The 25,571-nt window shown below is 42.0% G+C and overlaps 1 protein-coding gene across 7 annotated transcripts in view; it reads left to right on the forward strand.

Moving 5' to 3' along the window:
• Positions 1-11,870: 11,870 nt before the first annotated feature.
• mindy1 (MINDY lysine 48 deubiquitinase 1) overlaps positions 11,871-25,571 on the forward strand; it is a 47,967-nt gene continuing 34,266 nt past the window's right edge. For 5 of the 7 annotated variants that reach the window (XM_050034416.1, XM_050034414.1, XM_050034417.1 and 2 more), the window contains exon 1: positions 11,903-12,128. The gene's annotated coding sequence lies outside the window, so the exon portion shown is untranslated. Of the gene's footprint in view, positions 12,129-25,571 lie in introns of all 7 variants that reach the window. The other 2 variants (XM_050034413.1, XM_050034412.1) reach the window with 2 other exon arrangements.

Consider the following 25,571-nt stretch of genomic DNA (forward strand, 5'->3'; position numbering starts at 1 on the left):
CCCCCCCCCCCCCCCCCCGAGGCCGCCTGCTCTTGTCTACTTTTCAGGCGAGGAGCAGTTCATCTCGAACGAGCCTAGTGTCTATGGTCTATGGATCAAGGCGAGCGCTTCTTCCTACGTGCTCAAAAACGTAGGTGCTGACTGGCCGAAGAGGAGTCCTGTGTATCTGCGCTCGATTGGTCTTCCTTCATCCTTAAACTACCTGGATGTCTGTCACAGTAAATTGAAATTGAATTGTGAGAACTGAATTTGAAGATATATAGAAATAAATTCAATTTCAAATTATACTATTCAGATTCAGTTTTTCAATGCAATGATTCAAATTAACAATACAATTTCAAATTATGTGATTCAAATTCAGTTTTTCAATGCAATTATTCAAGTTTAGAAATTCAAATTCAAATATAAATGATTCAAATTCAGTTTCTGGTGGCACATATTTCAGCCCGTAAGTGTTGGGTAACTTTTCAAATACAGTTTTGCTATGCAATTATACTGCAAATACAGGACATTATTATTTATTGTTCCAATTTTTTAAAATATATATTTTTTCTATTTTTAGGAAATTCAGTTTCCTCAGAGACATCCACCACTGTTCAACCTGGTCCAGTGGACACTGATGTACCAACTGGTGAGTAATGAGTCATTTTCCTGTATGACAACAGTTTACTAGCATATCAGGATCGGGAATGTCTCACTTGATGGTTTAGCTTTTTTAAACATAAATTGACATGTATGACTGGTAGTCTTCAGTGTTTTTCTGCTTTAGTTTCAGTGGGAACAGTGCCACCAGCAGCAACCCCCGTAGTGCCACCAAGGGCGACAGTGACCCCCGATGGCCGCCAACAGCGACAGCGCCCCCTGGAGTGCTGCCAAGGGCGACAGCGACCCCCGCCGTGTTGCCAAGGGCGACAGCGCCCCCCAGCATGCCGCCAACCGCGACCGTGGCCCTCAGCATGCCGCCAATAGCGGCCCCCGGTGTGCCGCCAAGGGCGACAGTGACCCTCAGCATGCCCACAACAACGCTCCTCGACTATTCAGCAACAGTTCAGCCCTGGGAAAAAGACTGGAATCCTATCCAGGACAAACTGATAAAGAAATTAGTAATAATATTAAGTCTTTGTCATGGCACACAATATTATTTGACTAATGACTGTAATTTACAGCTCAATTACGTGCTGGACAAGGGTCGGCCTGGGGCGGAAATTATTGTGAAAGATGGATCCACATGTCTCACACGGGAAGAATTCTGGAGCCTAGGGTTGCAAAGAAACATGGATACTACTGTGAGTACTGGGAAGTTGGTAAACAACAAAGGGAAAAGCCATGTTTGTATTTGCTTTTATGCTTGTTCACGGATACATTTTGATTGTTCCTTGCAGATTGGGAATGCCTGCTTGAAACTGATTCATGAAGCAGCTCGGCAACATGTATGTAACACATGTACAGTAAAGTCCAAATTGAAATGGATACAGTGGTCTTCTGTTATACGTTTGTCTACTTTCAAAGTTGTTGGGTTTTTTGTAGGGCAAAGACGTCTACATAGAGACACACACGAACCAACATTGTTCCCAGCTTTCCAGTGAGTGTATATAAAATGACAAAATATCTATGTGGTCACAAAAATGTAGATCTGCATAATGACAACATGTTATTTAATGATTAGCATTAGCAAGCATTTTTTCCACATACCTTTTTGTGACTTTTTACATATCCATCACTTCACACAATTGATACCAAGAAAATGTTTGAGTTTCGTCCAAGTCTTTCTTTCTGAATCTTGTTGTGAGCATGTCCTTCACAACTTTCAGTGCATTTTCATCACTGGCAGCAATTTATAAGTCATCAACCCATATTACCATGATCACTTTCTCATTTTCTGTCTCCCTTGTGTAAACACGATTGGCGGGATTCTGCACATAGTCGTTTTCACTCAGATACTCGTGCAGCGTCCTGTTCCATTTCTGCCTGATTGTTTTAGTCCGTACAGTGACTTCTCTAGCTTGTACACCAACTTTGCATCTGTGCTAGAATTCACCTCATAACCTTGTCCATATCCATGTAGATCTCACAATCTATGCAGGTAGGCAGTTTTGACATCCATCTGATGTATCATCAGGTTTTCTTGCACTGCTTTTTGCATCAACACTCTGATACTAGTCAGGTAAGCAGTAGGAGAAAATGTCTCCTCATAGTCTACACCTATCTTTTGACTGTATCCCTTGGCTCATTATCGTGCCTTATATTTCTCTGATCCATCAACATTGTTTTTGATAGCATACACCCATCTACCCCCCACTGCTTTCTTACGCTCAGGCAAGTTGGTTCAGGTAAAAATGTCATTTTCCTTCAATGAGTGTATCTCCTCATCCATTGCATGAACCCATTCCTTTGACTCAGGTGAGGTTACAGCTTCTCCAAATGGCAGGGGTACATTACACATTAACCTGTAACAATAATCTATATTAGTGAGTACCCGATCATTACTCTCATTGCCTGACACATATTCACTTAAGTAGCCTGTTTTTTCCCTCTCTCTAGAAGGGTATTGTTTGTGCTCAAGTGTCTGTGTGCGGCTACTCACTTCAGGCATTGTTACTGGCACCTGGTCCTGTGTATGTGCTGGACTTCCATCAGTATTTTGCCTGGTCTTGCTCACTCTGTTCTGCACTTCAAAGTCATCATTGTCAGGTGTCGTGTCAGTCTGTGATTGCGTTTCCACTTTTGTTTTGGTCACAAACTAGTCTATACTTCTGCACTTTCCCACTATCAGGACTGTAAACCACATAGGCTGGGCTGTTCTTGTTGTATCCAACAAAAATTCCCTTTTCACACCTTGGGTCAAGCTTCCTCTTGTCCTGCTTATAGGCATAACACTCTGAACCAGACTTTTGCATCCTGGAAAGGTTAGGTCACCTGCCTGTCAACAACAAATACGGGGTCTGTTTTGTGCGATTGTTGAAGCATCTGTTCCTAACTACAGCTGCTGTCTGTACTGCGTAGGTCCATAGCTCTTTTGGTAGCTTGCTCTCTATAAGCATACACCTAGCCATGTCAAACAATGTGCTCCAATTTCGCTCAGCAATGCCAATCTGATGTGGCGAGTATGGCGCTGAGGTCTCGTGTTTAATCCCATTCTCACTGAGTAATGCCTGGTAATTTCTTCCCATGTACTCAGTACCATTATCAGACCTGATACATTTAATCTTGCCATATGGGGCTGTATCAGCAAGAAACTTCTCTGTTGCCTGCACTGTGTCACTCTTATTCTTTAGAAAGTACACAAACACTGCACTGGAAAAATCATCAGTGAATAATAACGCATACCTAAACCTGTCTCTGGACTCTGGGTCTATAGTTCCCGCTATGTCTGTGTGTACCAGCTCTAATAGGCTAGTGACAAACGCCAAAAAGGGCTTTAGTTTTTGAGATACCCCTACCGGAGGTATAACCAATCGCCACAATGTTTTTCCTCATCACTAAGGTCTCCTATATATGAAATGTATGGCATTTGAATATTTTACTGCAAACCATGTTAAATTTACACATATTGTTATGCACCCCAAAACAAAAAAAGGACCAAAATAGAGCCTGGCCGCCTGGGAGTTAAGACATTTAAACTGATGTAGGCCAATAACCCAAGCTCTGAGAGCTTTGAGACTTGGCATGCTTACAGCCAGGAAGTTGCTTTACCTATTGGGAAAAAACAGGAAGTGAGTATCTTGATGTATGTAATGTATAGGCCTTAAAATACATGCCTAAAATAGGAGGACTTGCAAAAAAAAAAAAGAATATATTTGCAGAATGTTCTCAGTTACTTTGTAGTTGCTTGGCCAGGCATTGTCATAGAAGCATAGGTCATGGCTTGATTAAAAGGTGGGGTTGTCCTGAATCTAGCAATACCAAATATGTCCATATTGCATGTATTGTCAGTGTGTTACATCTTTCAGTGTGTGAGGTGTCCGAAATGAAAGTAAACTAATTCATAATCAGGTGTCCAGTCCAAAGCTCATTCTCAGTAGTAAGAAGAATGTTTACTAATTCAATATCACTGCAAAATATGTCTCTTGGGGTAAGTGCTGCTTTATATTTTTGGCATTTAATAGGCCTAATATTACATTTCATATGACATATTTTACTATGCTTGTCATATGGAAACAAAGATCCAATTGAATGAGGTTGAACTGATGGCAACACCTTAAAATGATTACTATACATTTACTTGAATTCCTAACGTCATTATTGCATGATGGAAATGATAGTGATGATAATGATATGATAGAGTTAATGATAGAGTTCCAAATTACAGGAAATACCTGAGGGTCAGTGGGAATAAGGCCGCTCTATGTAGTTTTGTCAGCAACTGGGCCAAGTACTGGGCCACCAAGAATCTCCCCAGAGAACACGGTCATCTTGGCAGGTGGCTTTGAAAAAAGAGAGGAGGTCAAGCGGGTTAGCATGTCAGGTGTTGAGTACTTCAATCAATCAATCAATCAATTTTATTTATAAAGCCCAATATCACAAATCAGAATTTGCCTCACAGGGCTTTACAGCATACGACATCCCTCNAGATAAAGAGTCTCTGAGTTGTTTGGGGCCAAGAACAATAACTTCAGTTTTGTCTGAATTTAACTTGAGAAACCTTTGCAGTGACCAGGAGGCGGCTGACACGAGATTAGTGTTACATGCAGTACACCTTGCTCCACCACTTTTCCAGATCATAGTCAAATGTGATGATACAGACGTATTGGTTTTGCTCGTGTACTACTCTAGCAAAGGGATGTTTGGATCCTCAGCAGTGTTCGTGCACTCTGGACATGGCCTGAAGGAAAGATTTCTCCCAGTCTGTTCAATCGCTGAGAAGCTTGGTGTCACTTGTGCGTGTTTACCAGCATGCCATGCCCTCACAGGTTGTGATATGACAAGCAGCTTCTACAGGATTGGGAAGACCACTGCCTTCACAAGACTGAAGACCCATCTTAGTGAGTTGAAGGATATGGTCAAGTTTGGACTATCTGAAACCCTAGAGAAAGCTTTGCCTGTGGCCAGAAANAGGCGCCCCAAGCGGTTGGGGGGTTCGGTGCCTTGCTCAAGGGCACCTTGGCAGTGCCCAGGAGGTGAACTGGCACCTCTCCAGCCACCAGTCCACACTCCATATTTTGGTCCGGACGGGGACTCGAACAGGTGACCCTCCAGTTCCCAACCCAAGTCCCTATGGACTGAGCTACTGCCGCCCAAGAATGGCCTGAGAAAACGAGAATGGCCATCCCTGCACCACCCTGGATGAGCTGAGGTACACACTAGCATGTACAACAGATTTATCAGCGTCAAATCTACCCCCAACAGGAGATGCCTTCCAACAACATGTCTTGAGAGCCTTATGCCAAACAGCTGTATGGTGTCATAGCCACCTGGCCAGGCCTCACCTCTGGGACCCAGTTGGTAGGGGGTGGAAGCTTAAAGAAGACAGATCCATTGAACCTGTGATGTTCCTGAAGGCACCAGCACCTAAAGACGTTCGAGACATCATCCACCTGTACTGTAAGGATGGAAACTGCAATGATACCAGCAAATGCCAGTGTCTTTCAGTGGGCTTGACTTGCACTGAGTTTTGCTTTTGCTCTTTCCCAGACTACCCAAATGTGACCCACTTTGCAGATGAGTGACATTGATGGATAGCAAAATTAGCCAATGAAAACCCCAGCCAAAGAGATGGAGAGTGCTAGGGGAGTTTTTACTGAGTGATGTAAATAGTTTTATGAGAAGGATCAACAAGAACAAACTGAAATGGGTGAGGGCATTGAGGATTGAAATGGAGGAACTAGAGGCCATTATGTCAAGAGGATATGGAGGAATCTCAGAGCAAGAAGTGGAAGGAGATGGAGGAGGACAAATGGAAGGAACTGGAGTCCCTCTGAGGACATTGATGACTTCGATGCCAAACATAGCTCAGCCAATAAAAAGCCAATAAATAAATGATTAATTAATATCATTAAAATTGCTGTTCAAAGTTCTTGAAAAAAGAGAAAAACATCATTAAGGCCAAACTGCAACCCTGTCTCCTGGTGCTATTGCTGAGCCTCAAGCCTTAGCTAGAATCACTCATTGTTTCTATGACAATAGGCTATTCATAAGGTATCATCTATCAGTTTCCTATCAGTTTCAATCAGTTCACATTGGAACTGTACAGTAAAAGGTGTCACACGAAATGTATCAAATGTGTCATATATGGCAGACCATACTTAAAGTAACTTACTTTTTAGTCACATTGAATTGGTCAATATTCTTCTCACCACTGATAATGAGCTTTTGGACTGAACACTTGAGTAAGTCTATACGTAATTCATTTTCATTAATTTGGGACTCCTCATACATTGAGTTATGTAAAACTATTAACATACATGCTATACATACAAATGTGGTATTGCTGGATTCAGCACAACTCTACCTTTCCAACAAGCTATATAGGTCTTTCTATGACAATCCTTGGCTAAGCAACTACAAAGTAAATGAGAGCATTCTGCAAATATATTCTTTTTTTGCATTACATTACATACACCAAGATACTCACTTCCAGTTTTTTTCCAATAGGTGAAGCAACTTCTTGGCTGTAAGCATGCCAAGTTTCAAAGCTCTCAGAGCTTAAGTTATTGGCCTACATCAGTTTATATGTCTTAACTCCCAGGCGGCCAGGCTCTATTTTGGTCATTTTTTTGTTTTGGGGTGCATAACAATATGTGTAAATTTAACATGGTTTGCAGTAAAATATTCAAATGCCATACATTTCATATATAGGAGACCGTTTGCAGTAAAATATTCAAATGCCATACATTTCATATATAGGAGACCTTAGTGATGAGGAAAAACTTTGTGGCGACTGGTTATATCTCCGGTAGGGGTGACTCCAGTTTTGGGGGGCATTGTCACTAGCTGCTAGGCTGCTTTGGCTCTTACATCAGGGGCTTTGTTCCTGGTTTGGGTAAACTTTCCCTGAGTGCACACTTCACAATGTAGGACAGATTTGTCTGTTTTACCCTTAATTTTCATGCCATCAACAACATTCTGTAATTTCTGAACATCATCATAATTACAGTGCCCTAAGATCTCATGCCATGTCTGCACATCATAACATCCCTTAATTTGGTCATCACACTCAGAATTGTATGCAAATAGTACAGTCTATCATACTCATGAATGTTGAATCTTGTGGTCTTCTCCTTGCTTGAAGATCACAGTTGCTCCACTGGCAGTAGCTGCTTTAACAGAAAATATGTCCTGCGGGTATGAGGGGATGTACAACCCCTTTCTCAAAGTCGTCTTGTGATGTTGCCCTCCAAGCAAACTCCTCTGCGCTCTGCGACTCCAATGCTCCTTTTGCCGTCAGCCAGCTCCACGCTTGAAAGGTATCATCAAAGCTCACAAACTTTGATACATCCGTGACGATGTGTTAGGTTGCCCCTGCATCCGCCATTAGACCTTTCATATCCACACCATGGCTTGGCAGTATTTCTGCGTTCCCGTCACTCATCCGGAAAGCATTTGTTTCCGTCTGCAAGCCGCGTCCCGATGCGTGGTGCTTTTACCGTGACTATACCACTGTCTGCGTTGACATACTCTGGCTTTATGTCCTCTCAGGCCACATCTGTAACACACAATGGGTTTCATTCATGAAACGTGAGCAGAAGGAATTTGTGTGTAAACTGTTCGCAGATGGAAATTTACGTGCATGTCCGCATTCATCAATATTTTAGTAATTTTAGTAATAGTTCCAATCTTTTCGTAGCTACTAACAAAATCTACTCCTGCTCCTGACCACTCGTAGTGCTTGTGTAAATTTAGTAAAGCACATAAATATTGCTTGTCACTATTGGAAATTACAATTTTAATTCGTATTGCGCTCTGTTATGTACACAATACACAGATGCCTTTGAAACACGTAATCTAAACATGACAAAATATTAAAAATATAACACATTTAGTTAAATTAGTTGGCAATAAGCAGGTTTAAGATCCAGATTAGGTTCATGATTGTGAATTATCTATGTAAATCGACTCAACAGATTACATGTTCTTTCTACATGTTGAATGTTGAAAAAAAAAAATATAGGCTAATAATAAAATCACAAAAAGGTTGTAAACCTTATGGTCATTACCATATCTGGGTCACTCAGGTGGTGTCAATTCTAATTAAACCTCCCACAATATAAAAGGCCTTCAGTCTTAGTTAATGGTAACAATGGCTGAACTTGCACTTTTGCATGATTTGGCGCAAGTCGCTATTTGGCGAGAAAGGCATTTCAGGGATAGGGCAGATATGTTGGCTGAGAGTGATGAATGGTTGATTAGTCGTTTCCGACTACCAAGACCAATTCTGTTGCATTTATGCAACATTTTGGAGCCTAATCTGACAAGGCCAACAAAACGAAGAAACGCCATCCCTGCACATCTACAGGTACTCTCTGTGCTTGGTTTTCTAGCCACAGGGACCTTCCAACAGGAGATTGGTGACAGGTCCGGCATTTCCCAGCCATCTATGAGCCGCATCCTCCCTGCAGTACTCAACCGTATCATCAAACTAATGCCAGAGTACATTCAATTTCCCTATGGCGCACAATGGCAGGTAGAGGTGATGCAGGGATTCAGGGAGATTGGAAACATGCCAGGTGCCATCGGTGCCATAGACTGCACACACGTACGCATCAAGGCTTCATCTGGTGATGCATTTGCTTACATAAACTGGAAAAACTTTCATTCCGTGAATGTGCAACTGATCTGTGATGCTAAGTGTGTGCTGTTAAACGTTGTGGCACGGTGGCCTGGTGGGACGCATGATAGTTACATCCTGCGCAATAGTGCAGTTGGCACACGTTTGGAGGATAGAGCTGTGAGGGACTGCTGGCTTATTGGTAAGAATATAGCCTGCCTAAAATTGTATACATTTATATGTAGACACTCACCCTTCTATATCCATAGGGGACAGGGGTTACCCACTGACGCCGTGGCTGATGAAACCGCTGACCAACCCGCAGACACCACAAGAGTTGGCATATAATGAGGCGCATGCTGCTACTCGGGCCGTTGTAGAGCGCACCAACGGGGTCTTGAAGGCAAGATGGATGTGTTTGGACAATAGAGATGGCACCCTTCTTTATGCACCCACGAAGGTGTGTACAATAATATTGGCCTGCTGTGTCCTGCACAACGTGGCCATTAAACAGGGCCTTCCCCTGCCTGAAGTCCGCAATCCAGGAGAACACGTACCTCCGGAACCAGCTCTTGGACCTCGAAATGCGGAAATACGGACCCGCCAGCGACTTATAGAGCGATTTTAAGGTAAGTGTTGCTTAGACAGGTACTGAATAAGCTATTAACATTTTAGGCTGACATTCTTTGCAAAAAGTTATTTTTATTTGTTTTGTTTTATATTTATATCCAACATCCTGTTTCAGTAGGCTACATCAGTTCATTTTAATGTCATTCTCTTGAAAAATGTATAAAAATAGGCTATAGCTATTTATTTATCCGAATAAAAGAGAGTAGCTTGATCATCTTGTTTCAAGTGTTTTTCCCAGGATAACCAGACATCACACAATCCTGACAAAATTACACTTTATATTTGAGGGTGAAAAAGTGCCTCGCAGATTCCCTTCAAGCTGGTGTTGATTTCTTGTAGGGATGTGTTAATTTGCTGAACTGCTGTAAGTAAAGCCTCTTGGTTTCTCAAGACCTCATCCGTAAGGACAGCCGGATCACAGCCTCTTCGGCCTCAGTGACTTGGTTCAGCAGGAGCAGCAGGAGCAGCAGGTGGTGGAGCCACGAAGGAGCATGTGCCAGCTGAAAGAATTATTTGAGGTGGAGCCACGAAGGAGCATGTGCCAGCTGAAAGAATTATTTGAGACAACACTTTTTTTTTTTTTTGTGTGTGGCTTTTTGATCATTTGAATGAATAAATCTCATTTGAAAAATGTTTAATTTACATTGGCTGCAGACTGAATTATTTGGAGCTGTATAAAACAGAGCTTTAGGCTATTAAGATTCAAATAATTCGAAGACGATGCATACATAACTGCTGTAGGCTATATGTTATCCGTATCATTTGTTAAAATAAATGTTAAATAGCTCTACATTCCGACAGCCATCACTGATTTAGAGTTTATCCATTACGCACAAAACATCTCTGGTTTCCCGTTCCCACTTCATTCAAAACCCCACAAATGAATCTTCTGTTTGTTTGGTGACCGCTGTATTTTTTGTGTGTGTGCTTATGCGTTTCTTTGCCTCCAGTTTCATATCAAACCATTTACGCTTCACCTCTGACATGGTTCTTTGTACCACGGAGACAACATTAACAGCATCTGTTACCTCCCTCCAGGCCTTCGCTTTGCCTGTCCCTGTCACACCACTACTAACTGAAGAAAATAAAATGTTTTTTCTTAAGTCCACTTCACCCAAAATTATTTCGATCTCCGCTTCGGAAAAAAACTTTTTTCTTTCTCTCTCTTTCTTTGTTTGCGCCATGACTGACAGGTCGACTGGATGCACCTACACCTCCTTATATGGTGGTCATTGGCTATTCATGGGCAGGGATTTATGCTAATTGATGATTACCGGGAGCGCGCTACCACTTTACAATGGATTGGCATTCATGATCATACACACGTGTTTACGATCAAATCTGAGTTTCCCGCGGCGTTCCTGAATCCGGAGTAGGTTTTTAGTAGCGTAGGCTAATCTACACACGGATTTACTAACTTTTCATGAATGAGACCAAACGTATGCACTTTTGGCCCCATGATCACTCGGACTTGCCGGAGTGGGTTTCACATTTGACTGTATTCGCGCTCTCCTTACATTGTCCTCTGACGCCGGCGCGCACATTTTTTCCAGTGTCCTCATAGCTTCGTAGTTTGGTTTTGAATTCAGCAAAACACATTTCCACCTCACTCTGAGTAACATGAACAGCAAATGGTTTGAAGGATTCAGGCAGTCCCTTCAAAATCATTGCCACTAGCAGTCCGTCGCTTAATGTCTCACCCACGTTTCTCAATGCTGTGATGGTGGTCTCTGCACGTAGAACATATTCAGTCACACTCTCGCCGCTTGACTTTTGAAGTGAAGTCAGTTCAGCATACAAGCTTATTACCCTGGGTTTCCCCTTTCCAGCATAATAGTCTCTCAAAATCTGTAGCGCTTCTCGGCCATTGTCCGCTGCATCTCTCATTACGAGTGACAAACTTTTAGTATCCAGAAACTGAATTATTCTGCATATGCCTCTGCATTTTTCTCATCGTCTTCCTCACCTTTGGCAGGCTCGATTAAAATGGTGACCTTTAGCCCTTGCAACCGAAGATGGCGTAGTTCTTTTCATCTCCGTCAAATACTAGCCGTGACCATTGGCCACTTGACTTAGCATGCTAATTCACCGGACAAGCTGTACATCGCAAATTTTCTCTCGGTGGTAGACTGCTGGAAAAACTCTCCAGGTAACTCTGGGCCCATAACCTGTTAGTAGAGAATCTCTACTAGAGATGATTTGCTCAACGATCCTTGCGTGCGTACCTAGTGCTAGACCGATCATAAATTGTGGAGGAATAAACACACACTAGGGTATCAGTCTGCGACTGGAACTCACTCCTTCTGTGAAGGAACTTTTTTTTTATGCGCACGCTCATCTGACACACATCACTTGTCAATTTCAGCACACCTTATTGGCCATTACTGTTCACCAAACAACATCCACAATAACCTCTGTAGAAGGCCATGACAGCAAAAATAAAGATTTACTGTAACAAAACTGAGAGTACATTTTCCATGTATGTTAACAAGCGAGGTGGCTAACAGCTGACCCAGACTTTTCAAGTTGACAGGATGTGACGTTGCATCCTTTCTCGTTGTGGGCGCGGTTTCTCGTGTGCCTGGCGGAGGGGATGTAAACAGCTAGCATGCCGACTAGCAGCCAGCATCGGCGCAGATTTCAGACCCACACCCGATGCCGGTAAGCTCATCTTAGTTAACCGACTGTTGGTTCTGATGTGAAGGAGGAGGTCAACATCGTTTCTCGGAGCGAAGTTGTGTCTTTGTGGAACAGTAGCTAACTTGGCTAAGTTAGCTAGGAGCGCTAGCGTCAGGTAAGCTAGCTCTGGGAGTTGTGCCACAGCAGAAAGCTGCTTAATGCCGTGCCGCCAACAGTCTGCATGTTTCTGTGTGTTTCTGCCACGTTTTAACAGATGTGAATATTGGTATGAAGGACTGTTGTTATGCTAATGTTGTTAGCAGGAAGTACAGACAGTTACAACATCAAGTTATCACTGTAATCAGAGTGACTCCTGTGGTTTGTTATGTGACTGAGTGGAAACTTAAGCAGTTGTTTAGCTGACTTATGACCGCCCTCACTGACTGCTCCCTGTGCTGTTTACTGACAAACACCTCTCCCCCTCAGCCACACAGTCTGATGAACTCACGCACACATTTTCACACTTTTATTCCCTCCCCGTACTCTCATATTAACAGATAAACTGGAGTCCTGCACTCCTGATGAGAGAGATAAGGTGGGGCAAGGTCACCTGACAGCATCAGTCTGTAGCTCAGAAGACAGCAGTAGGTCCAGATGTCCTCACTGATAATAAAGATTACACTCAGTGGTGGAATGTAAGAAAGTACATGTCCTAAAGTACTGTGCTCAAACATAAATTCAAGGTACTTGTGTTATTATTTACGCAACTTTCACCTTCTCCATCTCAGAGGTAAATATTGTATTTTTTACTGTACTACATGTGTCTGACAGCTTTTTCAGATGACAGTTTTTCATCCCCTTCCTGTTCAGTGAAAACCATGTATCTCCAGGTGTGTTGCTCTTGAATATTTGTGATAAACTGAAGGATTAAGTGTTCCTTGTTTGTTGAGTAGGGGTGGGCGATATGGCCCTAAAATAATATCACAGTATTTCAGGGTATTTTTGCGATGATTATATTCTTGACAATATGACAAATTAGTAAAACAAATATATTCTATTGCTGACTCAAGGAAATAGAGTTGCAACAAAATAAGTGATATAGTTTTATATGTTAACCTCTCAGTTTAGCTTCAAATATTCAGTAAAAACTAAAGAAGAATGATCACTCAATTCTTTAGTTTGTAAACAACAGTAACTCAGAGTGAGATTCAGATTCTGTATGCAATAATTTTAGTTCAACAAAACAAAATCTACCACAAATTACACATGTAAACAATTCCCAAATACAAAAACTGTATACATGATACACGATTGAGTTGGTTTTTTTGTCCACTTAGACCTTTATGCTCGGCCATTTCTCCTCTAATCATCACGCTGTAACCTGTGACAGGCTGTTTTGCTACCATAACTATTGCACATTCACATATATGTAGTTTTTTGTCAAGCCGCGAGCGTCTCGTAGGTTTACATTACCACAGGTTTAATCACTTGACGACCTGTGTGCACGCGACGAGAGAGGAGAGGGAGAGACGCTGTGCTGCTGCCAGAGGAGCCGCTGAATGAGTTCCCTCTGAGCAGTAAGTCGCTAAAAGAGTCTGAGAAGTCCGGTACTGTTCATAAAACATTCAGGACGCCACAGTTTATTCCACGGTACTGAAGCTACTCCTCTTTTTGGAACTACCGCGGAGTCACTAATAATTTTGCTTTCAGCCATGCTTGTTGTTGCCGTGCATTACAGTATAGGCCCGTTTCCACTGAAGAAGTTCCTGGTACTATTTAAGGGGCAGGAACTACTACAGGAACTTCCTCTCGCTCGGCCCTCTCAACCGCCGTGTCTCCACTGAGAGAGCAGAGTAGGAGGAAGGTTCCTATAAAGTTACCGGGCTCTGGATGTGATGTAATCGTTGCACGACCATTTTGACCGGGGCGACATAGGGGCGTAGGGATGCTGTTAGCTGTTAGCCGATAGCGGTGTCTGTAATAACTCACTAAACTCACAAAGTGGCCCGTGAAAAAAATATTTTCTCTTCGTTACAACATGATTGAGCTAACTGAAGTAGGTTCATGTCGTATCTGACAACGGGAGGCTTTTAACAGATGACGTCCTGATGTTAGCTTTGCTGCTGCTGTTAGCTGTCCCTGTCAGCTGATGCTTTCTAGACATCGTGATTTCCCAAAACTGAATAAATACCACACATAGCAACACAAAACTGCTTTGCTAGCTCAATCATGTTGTAACTAAGATAACCGCTGGAAAAAATATGTTTTTCACGGACCGAGTTTTTTGGGGCCGTTCTGAGTACCTACTCCGATGCAGGGACTTGTTTAGCCCCTGTAAAAGTTCCGGAACTCTGTCCTTCGGCGGTGGTTCCTGCGGCGGAGACATGCACCAACGGCCCCGGCCCCGTAAATTTACCCCGAACTTCCTGCGGTGGAAACGGGCCTTATGACATCAATATGTCACAAGTAGGGTTGGATACCGAAACTCGGTACTTTTTGTACTTGGTACCAATTCACGTTGGAGGGAGAGCGCATGACTCGCACCTCAGACTCAGCAACAATGGCGACAAAAAAAATGTGCAGACAAAAGTTAACGTGCAGCACTGTTCCTAAATGTTCTCAATAAAATGTTGAAACTGAGAAGTTTAGACTTTGGGCCCGAACGATGCATAGTGCGTCCAAATTCACACCCGTTCTTCTCTGTGGATTTTCTCCGCGTCTGTGCGCCATAGCGAGAAGCCACGCATATCAGCGGACACAGCAGAATTGTAGCTTTCCGACAAGGCCAAGCACTTGTCGGTAATCCAATGTTTTCACAGCGAAAAAAATTGATAAAATTACAATAAAATTATGTATAACAGAGCTTTCATATAGCTTTGCACACACATTACTCTTGGATGGATTACTCGCAAACGCAGGCTCTCACAGAAATGCCACGCATATCACATGAAAGCGCAGGACCACACACATCATTGTGCTGTCATCCCATCACGCTATAAATACAGATCAATTGTCTACAAAATAAAAAGCTGACGAATTTCTTTACAATCCATGATACAGATCTTGTTGTCAGTCACTTCATATAGTGAGGAATATCGTATCTTACCACGTCTTAGGCTTGCATGAGTTTCTCCCTGTCTATCCACATTTGTAGTTCAGCTTTCAAGTATCAAACTTTGTATGACAAGACCAGCCACTTCACCTTTGCACACCCAGACAGCTGCAGCCTAATGCATGCTGACAGGGCCGTAGTCACCATATACATTGAGGGGGACACGNTATGTAGCCTTTATAATGACTGTGATATGAGCTTAAAAGTAAAGGCAGTAAAAATACCCCAAAAAGGCCTAGGGCCCATAGGGTTAAAAAGTACCGAAGTAAGGTACTGTTTGGTACCGGTACCGAATTCTAGATACCGGTACCGTATCAGTTCAATTATGAACGGTACCCAACCCTAGTCACAAGTCTAAATATTGCTAGTATCACAATAAGAATTTTTCATATGATAATAAAAAATTATACTTGTAATATTGTGAATGAGATGATATGGCACACCCCTAGTGTTGAGAAAATTCTCCTCCTTAAGCTAAATAAACTCTTTAAAAAACGTTTTGGATCAGCTGGAAAAATAATCGTCACAAAGCTGAAAACAGGCTGTGTTAACAGGCTTCTTCTTAGAGAAGCGTGGTTCTCACAGGACAGCCACACTAGATGATTTTAAAGAAATTGATACATTGCTGTAGATTACACTACCCAACAGCATGGACAGTGTACTGCCACATACATACTTTACTTTACCTACTTCAACTACATTTTGCTGATAATTTTACTTTAGTAAGGTTTTGAATGCAGGGCTTTTACAAGTTGTGGAGTATTTTACAATGTGGTGTTAGTACTTTTGCTTAAGTAAAGGATCTGGATACTCCTTCCACCACTATACATATTAATAAAGTGTACACTGACAGCAGTTTATCACGTGAGCTTCACTTGCTGTTTGACCCAGATTGACCTAAAATGTGTCTCAACACTTGTGTAGTTATTATTAGCAAACACTGGTAATGAGACTTTATTTTTATTGGCAACTTTAAACCAGCGACCAGTCACCACTTTCCTAACCTGTAGTCCACCATTTCTTCTTTCCATCTTCTTCTTAACCGACTCTGAGAAAGACATCTGTGTTCCTTTTTAATAATTTGAAGTGGGGTTGTATGAGCTACTTATCCATAGTCAGTGTATAACCTACAGTAGATGTCAGTTGGTACACCCCCACTTTGAAGAAGCAGACAGGAGTACTGCCACAGAAGCAAAGTGATGTTCTGCTGTGGACGGGGGCAGCAGCAAAACGTACGTTAGCCACCTAAAAAGAATAAAATAAATCGGTTTTAAGAGTACGCTATACTTAGAATGTTTTCACCATTTTACTTTGCCCTCAGGCAGCATTTTCCCAAGGGGAACCAAAGCCATTCTATTGCTCACTTCAAAGTAGGGCTGCCCCCGACTAAGAACCTTCCTAGTTGACCAGTAGTCGTCATTTAGAGCCAGTAGTTGACATTTTTGCCTATATTTGACAGGACAGTGAAGCATGACAGGAAGGATAGGAGAGAGAGAGCAAGGAAGACATGCAGCAAAGAACAAAGGCCGGATTCCAACCCCCACCGCTGCAACAAGGGCTAGGCGCACCTTTCCCATGTGAACTACCAGTGCGCCCCACATTTAAGTCAATACAACATATAAACACTTTAACTATCTACCTTTCAACGTGCTACCTCAACTACTAATGTTCAGTTTTAACCCACTAACTATCCCACTATTGGCAATGGTACTACTGTATTTTCAATAAAGCAGTCGTACTAGGGCTGTAGTCTCCTGGTCGACTAGTCGATTATTTGGTCGCTATGCTCTCGTCTGACCAAATTCTCATTGGTTGAATAATCGCCGTGTTACTTTCATAAGGAGAAAAGTGCTACATCAACAGCTTTCCAGGATTAATCCATTATTTCCTGCGGCAGGAGGACAGGCTAAGTTACCTGTGAAAATGGGGGTATTGACAGAAAGTTGAATTCGCCCACTCTCACGCTCAGCGTCGCGGTGACGCAGACCTCCTGTCTGTTTCTGAAAGCTGGAACCATTTCCCTCAGTGGAAACAGAACTTGTATTTACTTGTATTTCACAGATAATAATAATAATAATGATAATAAAATAATAATAAATTACATTTATATAGCACACTTTCAAGTCAAATGACTTCTCAAGGTGCTTCACAATCCAAGAAGATTAAAACACATGAGTAGCAACGAAAATAACCAATCAATAGCAATCAATCAATCAACCAAATATGTAAAAGTACAAAACAACAAGTAAATAACTAGAATAAAAACATAGGGGCAGAGAGTGGAACTCTGCCTTAACCGAAAGCAGAATGGAATAAGTAAGTCTTGAGGCTGGTTTTGAAGGTGGCAAGGGAGTCTGAGGTCCTGACGGAAACAGGCAGCTTATTCCACAAGCGTGGCCCCATAGAGGAAAAGGCACAGTGTCCCATGGTAGACAGTCTGGTGCATGGAATAGTGAGGAGGTTTTGGATGTTAGACCTGAGTGACCTGGATGTAGATTGAGGGGAGAGGAGGTCCTGGAGGTAGGCGGGGCCAGAATGGTTTATGGCCTTGTAGACTAACAGGAGAAACTTGTGGTTATCTGCTGGTTTATTGGCAGCCAGTGAAGGGCATGGAGAACAGGGATGATGCATTGAGTTTTCCGGGTTTTGGTGAGGACACGGGCAGCACTGTTCTGGACATACTGTAACCTCTGGATGGTTTTGGAGGGGAGGCCTGCCAGCAGAGCATTACAGTAGTCGATGCGAGAGCTGGCAAAGGCATGAACCAGTCTTTCAGCATCAGTTTGGGAGAGCGAGGGTCTCAGTTTTGGCTAATGTATACCATGTAAAATGCCATAGGCTGGCGCTAATAACGTTAGCATGTTGTATTTGCTTGGATAACATGTTTAGTATAAGACAGTTGTTTTGTCTGTGAATGTTGTGAGTTGTAATGGAGCCAAACTGTGTGCCATTACCTTTGTTACATGTTGCTGTTGTCCCTGGCTTTATATGAGAAGACGAAAAGATCGCTAGACGCTAGGCTAATTTACACAATGTAAAATGCCATAGTCTTGTGCTAATAATGTTAGCATGTTGTATTGGTGGGGGATATCTGTCCAGATAAAGACAAGTGTTTGTCTGTCAGTTCTGTGATTTATAGTGAAGCCAATTTGCATACTTGTGTTTTGAAATTGTCTCTATTAAGCCATGTTTAATGTATGTTTTGAATCAACTATATAAATAAAGTTTGATATGAACTAAACTTCACAGCACTTAACACAGTCCTCCACTGCCGACTAGTGTTTTGGAGGTGTGACTGCAGAGTGACACAGACACACCACCGCACAAGTAAAAATAACGTGCAGATTTTTTTCCCACGACTGATCGATTAGTTGAAGATTATGTGCGACTTTAGTCGACCAAGATTTTCTTTGGTTGACTACAGCCCTAAATCGTACTATCAAATTCACACAAACTCTGTCTGAATACATTGCTCTTCTTAATGGGTTCAGTTGACTATTTAATCTGCGATGTCCTGTTTTTTTTATTTAACCAGGAAGGGTCCCATTGACTTACAGTAACTCTTCTTCCAGGGAGTCCTGGGAGACCTGTATCCCAAACACACACCATGTGAAACTGTACGTGGGCAACTGTGCACTCACTGGGTATGGACTAGTTACACTGATTCTTTGGAAAACAATATTATATATGCCGATATTAAAAAGTCTGTCACGATACAATCTCCATTCGATACAACTTAGGGGCCCACGATCGATATGAGATGATATCATCTGCCCATTTAACATTATCAGTTACAAAAGAAGCTGCCACACCTTTCTTTTTGCTTTTGGCCATAAAAGATGAAAACAAAACAAAACATAAGTGACTGTAACTGCTTACTGTAAGTGCAGTTAAGTTTACTTAAAACTGACTCCACGAACACACATAAAGCAGTACATGGCAGAAGTTTACCTTCAGGACTTTCTGTCAGAAAGACCTTTCTGAAGGTCTGTCAGAAAGAAAGATATCAAAAAGATATAAAAGATATCAAAGTCTTTTCATTTTAACCCAGACCATTGTCTTTTTCCTAAAATGTCAGGTCTATCTGGCTTAAAACCCTGGGGGCAAACATAAAACATGGATTCACAACATCAATTAACAAGTATCAAATTCAGCTCAATAATAACTGTCAAGGTTCATAGATAAAACAATTGTTTTTTGCTAGTCACCCATTATTAGCTTTAGCATGTTTACATTGCATAAATTAGCCTAGGGGCTAGCCGTTTTTTTCCTCTACTTATAGCTTAACAAATTACATGTAACTTTATTGTTTTTCTTACTGTTCCCACAGAACAGTAAGGTTGAATTTCAGCCTGCATGCACGTTTTTTTAGCTAAACATTGTTGAAACAGAGTAGCTAATGTTAATGTAATGAAAAGTTAACAAAGTGAGATGGTTGTCAAGGCAGGAAATGTTACGTTGTGTTTTATCTCGTAACAGCATTGTTTACATACTGCATGTGCTCTCTGTTTACCCCCTTTTTCTCCGAACTCCAAAATATTTCCCCACTGCTGATTTATTGCTGATTTATTCCCGTATAAATAACGTTATCCTCATCGTCTTTCTCTTGGCTGTTTGCCATCTGCCTGCAGCTGTTTGACAGTGACACAGACTTTCAAAATAAAAACGTATAACGGATAACAAGTCAAAAATTTTGCTCGGGTCGGCCCACTTGACATGCTGCTATGTTGTGCTATGGCCTATTCAAGTGCTGGAATTTGTTATTTACGTGACAACTCTTGAACGCAACACGGACTCCGCTCCATTGCACAGTGCCATGCTGTGGGTTCGGGCCGGGCTCCGTTATAATTATCTTGGACTCAGGTTGGGTTCGGAAAATGCAGCTTGAGCCGTGCTCTAGTGTGCTCACCTGTGTGTGTGTGTGTGTGTGTGTGTGTGTGCGCGCGCATGTGTCTATGTGTATGTGCGCGCATCAGGGCGGAACTCCACCATGCACGATTCAGAGAGCAGAGGAGAATTGTAAATGTACGACCATGTAGAGACAGAAATGACATGCCGTTGTGTAAATAACAAATAACATAAGGTTATTTAGTTTGTTTAATAAAAGGACAAGGTATAGACCTGCTCTATAGGAAAGGTAACCTTACTTCTGCTGTGATCTGGCACTATATAGAAAATAAAATGGAAAACATGGGAAACGCTGATCTCTGGTGGTGCCAAAGAGAGCAACCAGGGGGTTGGGTTACATGTCAAACTTGAGGATAGAGGATACGGATTGGAAAACATCCTTCCAGTATTTTTCAAGGCTTGGACAAGTCCAATACATGTGTATAAGCAAAGCCTAGCCTCTTGAACATTTGTCACAGCTAGGATTTACATCTGGGTAAATGCGTGAGAGTCTGACTTTCGACCAATGGGCTCTTAAACTGTAGTAGACAGTGGCGGGCACAGAGAGATGATAAATTAACTAGCTTGAGGAAAGAGTCCCATACACTGTCTGACAATGAAGTGTTTAGATCTTATTCCCAGGCATGTTTGATTTCGTCAAGAGGGGCCTGTCTGATCTCCGCTAACCTGTCATAGGTAGTGGATATTAAATGTTTGTGTGACAGGTTTAAGCAAAGAATATCATCCACAATGTTCATATCAGGTGTGTGTTCAAACTGTTTTTTAACAATAGGACTAGAGTGAGATAAATGAAGAAAAACAAAATATCTCCTAATCTGAGCCCATACTCTCACAGTGTGCTTGATAACTGGGTTATTGATTGAACTGTTTCGGGGGAAAGGGAGTGGTGACCCAAGTAGTGCTTGGATGGAAAAGTTTTCAATGGAATTTAACTTAGGGATGCACGATAACTTTTCTGTTAAACCGATACCGATAACCGATAACTTTCAGCTCCTAAAGGCCGATACCGATAACTGATAACCGATAACACACACACATATACATATATAGATATATATATATATATATATACCTAAGATCATGACATCAATACTATGAACAAAACCAAAACAGTTTTACTCTTTAAATGAAGAGATATTTATTTTTTCCAATGAAAAACTATTGGCAAGCATCTCAAACATTTTCGAAAAGATATCAAACAAAAAAACTATTTGATATCTCAAATGAACATCAATTTAAATAAGGTGCATTACTTACTGATATAAAAATAAAGGCTCCTTGAACTGAAGTTCAAAAAAAGAAATATATATAGAAAATGATTGCACTGAACAAGTTAGACTTGTCTATGTAAACAAACTGAAAAAGTGCATTCCATAGTAACAAAAAAAAATTTGTCTCATATTAGGAGAGAGAGAGACAGAGACAGAGACACAGAGTCTGTGTGTTTGAGATAGTGTTGTCACGGTACCAAAATTGGGACCCACAGTACGATACCAGTGACAGTATCACAGTTCTGAGTAGTATCAGGATACCACAGCAAAAATGAGGCAGATGTGCCTTTTGTCATTTATTAAAAGATAAATCACTTTTCTATAATACATCAATGATATTTTAATGGAATACATTACTTACTGACTTATTCATACTTCAGAAACAGCATCAATCAGTGATTAACATAGGGGGGATCAAAATAAAATAAATAAATAAAATAAAAATCAACCAGCCACCCTCCTCCCCTGACAAGTCCCTTCATAAGTAACGAACAGTCCCTAAAGTTTCTCCTCTGATACGCCACATACTGTGTGCCGCCATGGCTCAGCTGTTCAGGTACTTTTGGGCAGTCATGACAACAAGTTATTCACCTGGAGCCGGACTTCTTCGCCGGTAAGCCGTTATAATGCGCCGCCGTATTTGACAGGAATACGTATTCCTGTCCGTGTCTGTGACCCCCGTTCAACCCTCAACCGGCGGGATTCGCCATTACTGTTTATCGCCACACTGCCGACATTTTACTGTGTCCGTCACCGCACGCTGTTTGATTGCGTTATCAAAACACGCCACTATTATTCGGCCTTGCTTTTCACTTATTCCACCGAATACTGAATGTGGATTTTTTTTTTGCAATATTCGGCCGAATATATTCGGTGCATCCCTAAATAGGAGCCTTCCCCCACTCCCCACTGGCTGCTGTGCTGTGCAAGTGCACAGATGTCTCAGAGTGGTGGTGCATTTGCAAAAATGTTTTGAAGGAGCAGCGGCGGCGGCAATAATTTAGCAGCGGCGACATGCTGCTGCTAAATGAATGTAGTGGAAAAAATGATATGTACTGTGGAGTTTTAGTGCCGCGGTCTACCGTTGGTACCAGTATACCATGCAAAGTGTGAGAGAGAGTGTGCGCATCTGTGTGTGTGTGTGTGTGTGTGTGTGTGTGCGCGTCTGTGTGAAATTATGACCGACTTAACGAGTTGTTTTCCGACATGAGGGGGTATTCTTGAATTTTCCGAGTCAGAAAGAGTTTTTCTGATTATGCTGACGTCACTTGAATGCAGCATTCACTGCAGGCCATTCAGGTCTCATAGTGGGAGCGGGGCACTGCCGTGCTGACAAAATTATATATGTTATCGGGGCTATTCGTCATGATATCGGACTTATCGGAATGACGTAATAATTCCTGTTATCGGGCCGATAATTATCGGCCCGATAGTTATCGTGCACCCCTAATTTAACTCCATCTCCGCCCAAGATGGACAGTCAGCTTGGTTACAGAAATGGGACCAAAAAGCCAGACACCGCAAATTAGCCGCCCACTAATAAAAGCAGAAGTTTGGCAGTGCCATGCCTTCCCTACCTTTTAGATTTTTGAAGATGGTTTTTATTTAATCGATGGCGCTTGCCTTTCCATATATATGATGGAATAACTGAGTCTAATGACTCAAAGAACTATTTAGGTATAAAAATTGGTACAGATTGAAAAAGATATAAAAATTTGGGGAGAATATTCATCTTAATAGAATTTTTTTTCGGCACACTAGGGATGTGGATAGAGGAGACCTCTGTGTCAGGCAGTGTTTCACCTTGTTTTACAGAGTGAGAGAATTTTCCCTAAAAGACCCTTGTGTTTTCTTGTGACGTCAATACCAAGATAGGTAAATTGGTCTCTCATAATCTTAAAAGAGAGACTTGTATACTCTGATTTAAGCACTGCCTCATTTACTGGCTAAAATTAGTAAGTAGTGATAGCACATGGGGTAGGGAAATATGGGGCTTGATAAGAAAAGTAAGAGATCGTCAGCGTATAAGGCCCATTTGTGTTCAACTCCCTCCAAATCCCTGAAATCTCTTGACAGCTATGGAATGTAGTCGCCAGCGGCTCTATGGCCAAGTCAAAAAGTAATTGGCTTAAGAGGCACCCTTGGCGAGTACCACGTTGGAGGTTAAAAGGTTGTGACTGTTGAGAGTTAGTAAGGACTGAGGCAGTGGGGCAGGAATACAATAACGTAATCCACAAGATGAAATTTGGTCCAAAGTTTAATTTTTATAGAATTGCAAACAGGTACATCCATTCCACATGGTCAAACGCTTTCTTCGCGTCCAAAGAGAAAACGCATTCAGGACTGTGCCAGAGGGGGAGTACAAAATTTCAAATAAAGGACGAGTATTAAAGTAGGAGTGACGGTTTTTGATAAACACTGTTTCATATTCTGATGACTGTTGGTAAAACATTCTCCAATCTACTGGCCAAAACTTTTGCAAGAATTTTGACATCAACATTTAATAAGGAGATTGGCCGATAGGAGGAAGATTGTGTTGGATGTTTGTCGATTGAACTGAGTACAGTTGGGGCAGGGTTTTCCCTTGGTTTTTTCGAGACCAAGGTGGCAAAGGCCTGTATCTTGACAGCTGTACTTTTAGATACGGTCCCCCCCTCTATTAAATATGAAAGGAGGCCCCCACATGCTTGAGCTTTACACTGCTGACTTGTATAACCAGAACAGACATGTCTTGTGATTTTCAGCCTTCTATGATTATATTTACCCTTTACAGCAGGCACATCCTGACAGCTGAGAATATTACTGTCAGGTATTGTCCCCCCTCTATTAAATATGAAAGGAGGCGGAGTGCCGCACATTTAGCGGCATTTAGAATACCATTTGCTTGATGAAAAATGTGATTATTTATTTCAAACAGCTCTTATAATATTCACCATGTTTTTTTGTTTTTTTTTTCAGCCAAATTATATTTCCAGCAGCAGCCCTGCTGTGGAGCTGCTGAAGGGGTTGTAGGAGTTTGCCCATGGATGCGGTGGATTGCCCCCTCTGGGTTGGGAGAGAGTTACTGCCCTCGGGTCTTGTTCACGAGTGAGGCTAGAATTTAGCGTGAGATGGATCTGTGGTTTGGTGTGGCATCTGCAGTGATGTGGGCGCTGTTTGGGACTGTCTTGATGAAGAGAGAACTGAGCCGGAAGGCAAAGCTTTCGATTTACCGGTCCATCTACGTCCCAACCCTCACCTATGGTCATGAACCATGACCTAAAGAATGAGAACGCAGATACAAATGGCCGAAATGAGTTTCCTCTGAAGGGTGGCTGGGCTTAGCCTTAGAGATAGGGTAAAGAGCTTGGACATCTGGAGGGAGCTTGGAGTAGACCCGCTGCTCCTTTGCGTTGAAAGGGGTCATTTGAGGTGGTACGGGCATCTGATAAGGATCCTCCTGGGTGCATCCCGTTGGATGTGTTCCAGGCACATCCCATTGGTAAGAGACCCAGGGACAGACCCAACACGCTGAATGGATTACGTAACTCGTCTGGTTCGGGAATGCTTTGGGGTCCCCCAGGAGGAGCTGGAAAGAGTTGCTGGGGGGAGGGATGTCTGGAATGCTTTGCTTGGCCTGCTACCACCGTGACCTGGCATTGGATAAGCGGTTAAAAATGGATGGATGGATGGAATTTTTGTTTACCTTCTAAATTAAATTGTGCTCAATTCTGAGTGTTTTCTTACTTTAAGACTAGTCTTGAAGTTTGAACTTCTGTTTCAACGTTGGGAAAATTAGTCGTTAGGAACGTCCTCTAGTTTTCAAAGGTGAAATGCCGGATCGCAGCTGAGAACAAAGAGAGCCTTATTTTTAAAACAAATTATATACAGCATAACTCTTAGTAGACTCACAAGTCAGTCTTTAGATGCTTTGCTTAACTGAAGACTGATGACTTTCTCCCTGATTTTGTGTTTAGATGGGCGGATACAATTTCAGAGTTTAAAAAAACTCCCTACGTTGCAGAACCAATAGTAAATTTGCAGGGCGGTCCTTCGGTGGCTCACTCAACTCTTGTGCTTGTAAACATAGTCCCACTAGAAACACGTGTAGCGGTACAAAATGGCTCGGCCGTGCTCGCAGAAAACGCCGTCAAAGTTAGTGGATGTTTGTCGCGTTTGCGGCGACACATTCTCACCAACTAAAAGAAACAAACATATTCTTTTACAAGGCCATGACTCATCCGTCCGGCCAGACTATAACGTTATAGGGAATCGCCTTGTTGTTTACAAATACTTACGGGTCGAAAACCAGCAGAGCTTTTAGCTATATATATATATATATATATAT

This window comes from Epinephelus moara, chromosome 22 (assembly GCF_006386435.1).
Source record: "Epinephelus moara isolate mb chromosome 22, YSFRI_EMoa_1.0, whole genome shotgun sequence".
Classification (NCBI taxonomy): domain Eukaryota; kingdom Metazoa; phylum Chordata; class Actinopteri; order Perciformes; family Serranidae; genus Epinephelus; species Epinephelus moara.